This window comes from Theropithecus gelada, chromosome X, assembly GCF_003255815.1.
Source record: "Theropithecus gelada isolate Dixy chromosome X, Tgel_1.0, whole genome shotgun sequence".
NCBI classification, from domain to species: Eukaryota; Metazoa; Chordata; class Mammalia; order Primates; family Cercopithecidae; genus Theropithecus; species Theropithecus gelada.
Window position 1 is genome coordinate 38,968,886 of NC_037689.1, and position 10,669 is coordinate 38,979,554.

At 41.3% G+C, this 10,669-nt stretch overlaps 1 pseudogene; it reads left to right on the forward strand.

Annotated features, from left to right (window-relative positions):
* Window positions 1-3,924, forward strand: LOC112615144 (annotated as a pseudogene).
* The last annotated feature ends 6,745 nt before the right edge of the window (window positions 3,925-10,669 follow it).

A 10,669-nucleotide genomic window follows, 5' to 3' on the forward strand; every position in this document is an offset into this window, starting at 1 on the left:
ATGACCCTCAAGTTGGTCACAGCTCATCTCAAGGGCAAAGCAATGATGATTATTGTGACTCATTTGATATCGTATGTTGCCTGGTTCTTTCCCTTTCCACAGAGGATGAGGAAATTCCTTTCTGATCAAAGAATCTGCGTTAGTGTTAGAAGATCTTGAGTAGAAGGAAGGAGGTAGAAGGCAAGTGGGTAGAAGAAAGGGAAATTTAGCCTAGGAGTAGAAAATACTGGAGCAGAGGAGGAGTTTAAAATCCCCTAGGCCAGATATTCCCAGCATCTTTTGGGAATGAGGACACAGATAAGATAGAACTTTGTTGATATTATAGACAAGGCTTAGCGAGCATATATTGAAAAACATATTGCAGTAACCTCATTGCCTCTCGGCAATCTGCAGCCCATAGGCTGGGAACTGGGGGTCTAGTCCTGAAGAGTAGATAGGTTTAATTTTGAGACCAACTCTATTAATTTGGTAGTGATTACTGGAAGCACCGTGTTGAGATGGATTCTGAGGACACGTCTAGATGTTAACAGAAAAGATAGCTATGAGTGATTATTGATCTCTCTCACTGGTCTGGACAAGGATGGTGGTGGCATATATATTAAGTATGTTTTCTATCTCTGATACAGTCACATTTTCATAAGAAGAAACTGCAGGAAAGAAAGTTGGCATGATTTTCTTCCTATTACGAAGTGAGTTAATAGTAGAAGCAAACCTAGATCCCTGATGTCCTGATTAGTGCTTTTTCCATGACACTAAGCCAGTTAAAGAACCATATTTTTTGTTACCATTTATTCTCGGGCAAAATACATTTTTCAATTTTCTTTCTACGTTGCCCCTGTCTTTTCTGGAAGTCTGCTTCCACGCCAGACATGGTATAGTTTTCTTCTTTCATTTAAGAAAACAAAATTAACCAAAGCTTATTCAGGGATTGCCTGGTGAATTTAATTGATTGTTGAAAGAAGGGTCTCATCTCTGCTCCATTTCCATGTTCACCCTCTGGTTATGACACATTTGTGCCCAAACATTAGACTTTGAGATTAGAGGACTAGCTCATTGCTGAACTAAAATCTAGTTCAATTAAAGAAAACCCAGTAAAAGTCTCCTTTTCTCCTCCTTTTCTCTCCATCCTCAACCTTCAAGTCCTCTTGTTCTCTTTCTATTTTAATGCTTTTCAGGCACCTGAGATTCATTAATTTATTTACTCATATGCACACCCCTGCCCCCACCACACACACACCTCTATACCCATGAAACTTGAGGTTCCCACAAAACCTCTGTTCACCAGAGCTAGAATGGATTTAGGCTTCATCCAGTCTGTCTTCTGAGGACATTAAGGCTCAGAGAGGGCAGAGCTTGAAGCCAATGTTCCAGGATCCAGTACGCAAAATGGCCAGTTTGCTGAATGGCCAATACACAACCCAGTCTTGCTTTTGTGAACTCTTTAGTTTATGGGTTTTTATTTTGTCTTCATTTTAAGGATTGTTACGTTTACCTCTGCCCCAGCTTTCTCTTACTGCAGCTGAGTCTGGGGAGAAGAGAAAGGGGAGAATGAAGAGCATGAAAAGATTGGATAAAGAATGTGAATAATTTCTCTTAGCATCTTCTCTATTAATAACATATAATTAAAATGCTTCAGGTATATTCAGAATGTATTGTTGACTAAGACTGTATTAATGAAGGACTCTAAAAAAGAACATACTATCATGACCCCATTCCCCTGATAAGCATATTAATAGATTTCCCATGCACCCCTCAATTTTCTCTCTCTCCCTCTCTCTGGTCCTCAGTCCTAGAAGCCTTTCTTCTTATCTTCTCTCAATTCTCTCAAAACACCAAGCTCTTTCCTATCTCATGACCTTTGCACTTGCTGTTCTCTATGCCTTGAATGCCCTACCCCCTCTTAGCATCAACATCTCCCTGGCATTTTTAAAGTCTCAGCTTAAATGTTCTCTTTTCAGTGAGGCTTTATCGGTAACCTAATATAACTTCACTACTTTATCCCATGTATCAGTTAGTTTTTGCCATGTAACAAACACCTCAACATTTATTGGCTTAAAACAACCAGCATTTATTTAACTCATCATTCTCCTGGGCCCAACTGGGCTCACTCATGGGTCTGAACCTGGCTGGTGAGTTGGTGAAATCCCAGATGACCTCAGTCACATGTCTAGTGGTTGGCTGGCTGTCACTTGGGGTGATGGGGTAACAGGGCCATATATTGCTTATTCTCCAGAAGGCTAACCCAGACTTGTTCATATAACATCTTAGAGTTCCAAGAACAAGAGTATAAGTCCTTAAATGTAAACACTTTTCAAGTCTCTGCCTACATTGTATTTGTTGTGATCCCAGTGGCCAAAGCATATCAAAAGGCCACCCCAGATTGAAGGGGAAGAGAAAGACTTCACCTCTTGAAAAGAGAACACAAGTAGAGGTTTGAAAAGCCCTTGTGTATTGGAGTTTGCTCTCTCACTGTGCTTGGGATCCTGAGGCCTAGGATAGCCTGCTGGAGATTGAGGCTACAGGGAAGAGAACTGAGGTGCCCTAGCTAATAGCCTGCCAATCACCAGACATGTGAGTGAGGCTGTCCTGTATCATCTGGCTTCCAGCTGATCCACCAGCTGAGTATAGACATGTGAGAGAACTGAGCAGAGATCAGCAGAGTCAGCCCAGATTTTAAAATCACCTGGTCAACTCACAGAATTGTGAGCTAAATAAAATATTTATTGATTTAAGTCACTGTGGTTTGGGGTGGTTCGTTACACAACAAAGCTAATCAGTACAGGGGGCCTCGATTAAGAAACCAGAGTCAATCAGAATAATGCATGATCCTTTGTGGTTAGGTGTTGTAGCTGACAGTGTTAATGCCCCACCCTTAATTGGTTAGGCCTCACCATTTCTGTCCATGTTTATCTGACTCCCTGTTGCCAATTTCTGCTTTTTTTTTTTTTTTTTTTTTTTTTTGCCAAAGGGCTTTCTCTGGGCACCAGAGCTCACCTTGCCTGTGCACACAGTGGGCCAGAAGTTCTGGAGAATTGACATTTACTATGAGCAGCCTTCAACCAGTGATGAATGGGAGTTCATGTATATATAACCCAATAACTTGCAAAATGAACAATTTGTTCCAAACTGTCTCCTGGAGTTCCCCAATGGGATTGCGCTCCAGGAATTGGTAAAGAGCTTCCAGGTTCAGCAGAGGGGAAGACTGCTGGCCAGGGCCTTTGGTATACTGCTTCAGTGAGGGGCTCCACTGCCACCACCCTACTTGCTGCCTTCCTGGGTGCCACTCCCCCAGTGAGTCCAACACGACATGTTCCTCTTAGGCTCTTGAATGCTGCTCTGAGCAGTGTCACCCTTTACACTAGAAAGCTGTCAAAAACTATGGGGAAAAAAAACAAAACAAGAAGGAAGTAGAGGAGGTGCTAGAAGAGGAGGAAGAAAAATACATGGTGGAGAACATTGTCGACTGTCAACTGGTAAAGGGCAAAGTGGAGCACCTCCTAAAGTGGAAGAGTTTTTTTAGATGAGGATGACTCTTGGGAGCCAGAAGAGAACCTGGATTGTGTGATCTCATTGCTGAGTTTCTACAGTCACAGAAAATAGCATGTGAGACAGATAGATCAGAAAAAGGCAAATGCAAAGCTTACTCTGATTCTGAATATAAGGGAGAGGAGAGCAAACCAGAGAAGAAAGAAGAGTCAGAAAAGCCACGAGGCTTTGCTGGGCTTTGGAGTTGAGCAGATTATTGGAGCTGCAGACTCCAGTGGAGAGCTCACACTCCTGATGAAATGGGAAAACTCTGATGAGGCTGACCTGGTCCCTGTCAGGGAAGCCAATGTCAAGTGCCCACAGGTTGTCATATCCTTCTATGAGGAAAGGCTGATGTGGGCATTCCTACTTCAGGAGGGCAATGACAAAAAATTATGACAAGAATTACTTATCCTGAGCACCAGCCCCTGTCACATCTGGCTGGGAGTTTCAAGTCGGGAGAGAAGGAGTTAGGCTTGTGTTGACATCACAGTGGTGGTTTGAGAAGATGTCCTTTGAAGAGCCAGTATAGTCTCTGTGTCCTGCAGCAGGCCAGATGCTTCAAAACTGTTCCAAGCTGTGTAGCTTGCACATGGTTCCAGTGGAGGGGAAGTGGGATAAGTGTTTCAAGGCAACCTTTGTCGCACTTTGCTGAGAAAAGCAAAGGGCTTTCTATGAAGGACAAAACTTGCAGAATTGGATGTGTGAGAGAGCAAAAAGATATTGTAGATCCTCAAAGAGCATCTCCACAATGCTCAACCTTCTTCCCAATAGTGTCAACTCTGTGCTTGTAGAGTGTAGCATTATGTAGTTTTTGGCTATTACTGGTGTGTACTTTTGGGGGAGGGAGAGATGGAGTGGGGAGAAATGGAGATGACTAGCCTCGTTTTGATTACCATTTGGGACCAGATTGGGAAAATAGTGAAACAATGGAAAGAGCAATGATTTGTTTCTATGTCCAGAATATTTTACATTAAAAATGTCATTGGTACCATAAATAAGGACTGTAAGAGAATGTTTAAAAGCTGTTATTAAGCATGTTCATACCTCAGTATCTGGTGTATCCCATAAATATATACATCCACTATGTACCCACAAAAATTATTTTTTAATTAAAAAAACCTGAATGTCTGAATCCTGTAAGCCAAGGTATTCTCTGCTTGAATTTAATGCTGTTCCCCATGAAGAACTAAGCCAGATCATAAGTTACCAAAGCTGCCATTTTGCAGATGGAAATTGAGGAGGGAAAACCTTTTATTGGAGCCTATACACAGGTAGATCATTCAGTCTTAGAGGTGCTAATTCCTGAAATTAGAAAGAAAACCCTTTATTTTCCAATTATGGAGTTATAAATAGCAGCTTTGCCATCCAAGCCACAGGCTGAGGTGTTGGGGAAGGGGAAGAAGGTGATAGAGGAGACGGAAGACTAGGGAAAGACAAGGGTCTATGCTCTTAGGATGGAGAACTCTTGGAGCCTCTGTTTTTTGAGCTTTGAACTCTGAAACCATTGGTGGCAGGTTTCAATCACTGACAGCACAAGTTTCATTGAATCAATTTAGGAGGTAAATGATTTCAAAAACCTTTGTATCAGGAGAGGATTAAACTTCCATACTGGGGCAGTGGTTCACTTTAAAACAAAACAAAACAAAACAAAAAATATTTTAAAAAGAAATCTTAAGAATTAGGTGATACCCAAAATGCTCTGTCTTGAGTCATGAGATCCATCAGTTCTTGATATCATCTAGACTTGCATGTAGAGCTACATTATAAAATCGTTTTAGGCATGTGTTAGGTTTCTGTGAAAACTTTGTTTACATGTAAACTTCATACCACATGGTCAGTTTTTGTCTTAATAAAACTAGATTTATGTTTTTAAAAAGCACTTCCATCATCACCTCCCTGCTCTTGTCTCATTCATCTTTAGCCTGATTTGGAAACATATAGCTCATTTAGGCTGTGTCACTGGCTGAAGCTGGACATTTGCATGCAAAAAAATTGGCATGATGGTTTTGAAGTTGGGAGGGGAGAGCTTTTGAGATCGTTATCAGAGATAGAATGAAGGTCAAGGATAGGAAGAAATTGAGAGACAAGAGAGAGAAATGAGACTGGGCAGAGATCTCTTACATAGCAAGAAACAAAAGTTACAAGTTTAATGTGTTCATTTTTCTTTTAATAGTCTTTTTTCTTCCAATACTATTTTTAGGTGTGTGTTTGTTTGATGTATAATTTACATATAGTGAAATACATAGATCTTCAATGTACTGTTCAATGAGCTTTAGCAAATGTATATGCCTGTATAAGCCCCTCACAAATCAAGATATAGAGAATGTCAATCACCCCCAGATTGTTCCCTTGTGCCCCTTTGCAGTCATTCCTCATTCTTCACCAGAGGCAATCATTACTGTGATTTCTATCATTATATATTATAATTGGCTGTTCCAGAATTTCATAAAAGTGAAATAATACAGTATGTACTCTTTTATGTCTTGCTTCTTTACTCAATACAATGTTTTAAAGATTATCCATGTTGTTGTATATATCAGTAGTTCATTCCTTTTTGTTGCTGGATCGTGTTTCATTGTATGACTATAGTATAATTTATTTATAAATTCTCATGTTGGACATTTGCGTTGCTTTTTGTTTTTATCTATTCTGAATAAAGCTACTGTGAGTATTCATTTACAAGTCTTATGGGCATATATTTTCATTTCTCTTGAGTATATATCTAAGAGTGAAATTGCTGGATCATAGGGTAGGTGTGAAGCCTTTGCTCTGGCTGCCTTTGTGACTGACTCAGTTTCCCCAGCCCTCTGCCTTGCCTGCCTTCCTTCTGGGTCTAGAGTACTAAGATTCCACCAAGCATTCTGTGGAGGGGCCTCATGCATTCCCCTGCAAGTTTCAGAGCAGGAAATAGGGGAAGGTCAGGAAATAGCATAGCGCTAGAAGTTGAGCATGAGTCATTAGGAAACCATGGTCTAGTCTTGGTTCTTCCATTAATAATTTTGGGGCAAGTAATTTTCTGACCTTTAATCTTCCCCATTGGCTGCTCTTCAAGACTTCCAGATGGTTCTACACCTGTCTTGTGAGTTCATAATAGATGCTCAATTAGAATTTGTTTCCCTATGTAGGAGAGGGAAAAGTATTAAGTTATTTGTTTTTCTCCTGACTACAAAACATTAACGTAGTTATTTTTTCACTTATTTTCCTGCCTTATGATAAGGGCAGGTGCTAAGGATGATGTTTTGTTTTTGTGACCTGGATGGCTGATAAGGGATACAAATAGGGGAAGCCAAGAGAGACCAGACTAGAAGGACCAGGAGGCTCTAGAAGGATAGCAAATAGATGTGAGGCAGTGTGTGTGTGTCTGTGTGTGTGTGTGTGTGTGTGTGTGTGTACTTTGGGGATTCTAGCATAAAAGCAAGAGAACGAAAAACACAGAGAGAAGATGGTTGCCACAAAGAGTAAACTTTGGGGAAAAAATATGTTTTAAGCAGTTTTGCTGAGTCATGATCAATGTCAACAACTCTTTTCCCCCTTACTGAGAAAATTGCAGAAATAGAGCCATCATTCTACAGTATTTTCAGGCTTGGATATATGTTTCTAATGACCTTAAGGCCAGAGGAGAATTTTCCAAAGGGACCCTATGATATTTAGGTTGAACGAATGAAAGTATTAGGATAAAAGCTAACTTGCTGTAACAAAGACACCTAACAACACCATAGCCTACAGAACCAGGAAGTTGATTTGTCTTTCAGGTAACAATTCAGAGGTGCATGATCCACACTGGTGAAACAAATCTCCTCCACAGTCAATCAGAAACCCGAGGTCCTTCTATTGTGTGGCTCTAAGGTATTGTTGTTATCTGTATAGTTGAAGCTAGATTGCTGTGGGTTCCAGTTGGTGGGAAGAAGAAAGATAGCATGGAGACATGCCTACCGTCTTAAATTCTAATTCTGGAAGTGTCTTACATTACTTCTTCTCACATTCCATTGGCCAGAATTCAACCATATGATGAAGCCTAATCTCAAGGGACACAGAAGTGTAGACAAGCTGTGTGCCCAGCAAGAAGGGGAGAGTGGATTGTAAGGGACAACTGGCAGACTTTACCCCCAAAGAGCAAGCCCTTAAATCCCCCAAGGGACTGCTTGGGGGACCATTTTATTCATGTCCTGAGGGAATAGCAATATTCTTCAGTCTTCATTGAGACTTTTTTCTACTCTGACCTATCCCGCATCTGTCTTATGTGTGTGCACTCACACCATGGTCTGATGGGCTTTGGGCAAGGGGATTATTTACAGTTCTTGAATCCTTGCTCGATACCAAGTTAGGCTAGAGCTGCATGTGCTTCAGGAGCAGGGTAAAGCAGGAGGGAAGCGAGCTAAAGGGCTCTGTCCCTTCCCCCACATGTTTGTCTCACAGTGGGGAGTTGAAACTGAAGTCTCAAGTCTCTCTCCTTTCCTGGAAAATCTTCCCTAGCCAGATGTGCCCTTTTCTACTCACCTTCATTAGCCAATAATCTTTTTTATTCCGTCTTCCCTCACAGACCCCAATAGTGTTGACTGACTATGATAGTATGTAATTGAATGCAGAGTATTCTCCCTCCAATATGATTAGTTAACCTTCATCCCATATGCAGTTAAGTCACCTTCAAAAAGATGCAGCTAATGTCTCCAGGCTACAAATTCCTCCTGAGGTGTTGAGTGGTATGTGCTTAGGTGTTCCTCCATGGTGACATCAATGCCAATTTTATTAACTGAGCACTTCCTCTCCTCTTTCTCTCTCTTCCTTCAGGACTTTGATTCTTCAGTTTTTCTTTATTCCAAGCCCTCCATGGCCTGTGAGCCAAGTCCATACTGCTAACAGGTCCCTTGAAATGGCATCCTATATTTGGCTTGTAACCAGACTCTGGGGACATCTATATGGCAGTCATAGTTGATTAGGGAAATGAAGAATTTTCTTTTCAAGAGAAAGAGCTAGAGTTTAATTACTATCAGGGCAAAATGGTTAATCTCAAAATAAATTATATTCTCTAGCTGCTAGAACAGCTGTTGAACAAAACACATTCTCTAGCAAGTGAGAAGAAGGATGACAACCTGCAGATCTTAAATGAGAATTGGAAAAGCAAAAACAAGCAGGTGTGGTAGGTTATATTAATAATGGCCCCCATATATTTCCCCTTCCTGTGGCATCACAAATCTTCCCATTAAGAGATGGTATCTATTTCTTTACCCCTTGAGTCTAGGCTGGTCATGTGACCTGCTTTGGCCAATAGGACATTGGCAAACATAAAGCAAGCAGACTCCTGAAATGTGTTTGTGCATTGAGGCTTTCTCTCTTGTGGCTCCTGAATCCCTGAGGCCCAAGCTAGACTGCTGGATGATGAGAAACATGTAGCTGCCTTCATCACCCCAGCCAGCAGCTTGCCAATGCTGGACATATGTGTGAGGCCATGCTAGATCACCCAGCCTCTCGATTACTCATTAGCTGACTCCAGGCAAATGAGATATCTCAACCTAGACCAAAAGAACTACTTGGACAAACCTGAGAATTGTGTTCTAAGTAAATGGACACTGTCTTAAGACAATAAGTTTTGGGGTGGCTTGTGATGTAGCAAAAGCTAACTGATACAACTGAGCAGCCAGTGCATGTATGTTTGCATGTCTATGTGTGTGTTTCTATACGTGTCTCTTGTCTCTTACATCTTCCCCCATATCCATAACAAATGTTCCCAACATGTCCTGAAATCAGTACAGTCAGTTAAGACCTTTACTTAGACGCTCTGTAGGACCTTCAAGCTCGGAAAACAAACATGTAGTAAAGGAGTAAGTCTCCTTTTTCCTCTCTCATTCCTTTCCCGTCCCATGCTCCTGAACTTGGAGCCTGGCCTGGCCAGTCTGAAGGAAGGCAGTACCTATTATAGAATGCCCTATATTCCTCATTTCCCTGGAGACATTGCTTCTCCCTGGCAGCCCCAGCAAGAGGGATGAAAGAAGGTATGTGTGTGCCCCTAGGTTCTTCCAATCCTAGGGAAAGGAAGGACTACTATTGATGCTTTCTTCCTTCTCGTCTTGGGGTTTAGATACCAGAATCTTACAGCCTCTCCCACTGCACCTCATACTCCACAAGGGTTGGCTGTTGCTGATGGTTTTTAAAGGCAAGTTCCCAAAGAGTGTTCTTTTTTGTCAGATGTGGCTATTGGTTCTTAAACCACATATTTGACATTTCTGGGTATGTGGAGTGGAGGACTCTTTTGGTTAGACAAAGCCCACATGAGATCCTGTCTTTACTGTTAGTTTTCCATATTTGAGTGGGCACGGTTGGCCTAATTATTACTTGGCCTCTATCAAATATGTTGATTTTAGTTTAGAAGATACTGTAGTAAATCTATTTTTTATGAAACTAAAGTGGCTAGCAATAGGATTTCTTTCTTTCACTTTTCTCTGTCCCATTTTTCCCCCCTCATTACTATACATGTTTCAGCCATGAAAATCATTTTTCTTTCTTTAAAACAGCTTTACTGAGGTATAATAAAGGGAAAAAAAGCATAAAAGTTACCTGTTTAAAGTGTGTAATTCAATGGCCTTTAGTAAATATATAGAGTTGTGCAACCATTAATACAATCCAGTTTTAGGAGATTTCTATCTGTATTACTCCATTCTCACAGTGCTATAAAGAAATATCCGAGACTGGGTAATTTATAAAGAAAAGAAGTTTACTTCATGCATGGTTCTGCAGGCTGTACAGGAAGCATGGCAGCATCTGATTTTGGAGAGGCCTCAGGGAGCTTTTACTCATGGCAGAAGGCAAAGTGGGAGAGGCATCTTACGTGGCAGGAGCAGGACCGAGAGAGAGGATAGATGCCACACACTTTTAAACAACCAGATCTCATGAGAACTCTATCATGAGAACAGCACTAGGGGGACGATGTTAAACCATGAGAGACCACCACCATGATTCAGTCACCTCCCATAAGACCCCACCTCCAACATTGGGGATTTCAATTCAACATGAGATTTGGGTGGGGACACAGACTCAAACCATATCACCATCACATCCAGAGATCTCTTGTACCATTTGCTGTCAGTCCCCATTCCCACTCTCAGTCCAAGGAAACCACTAATCTGTCTTCTGTCACTATAGATTT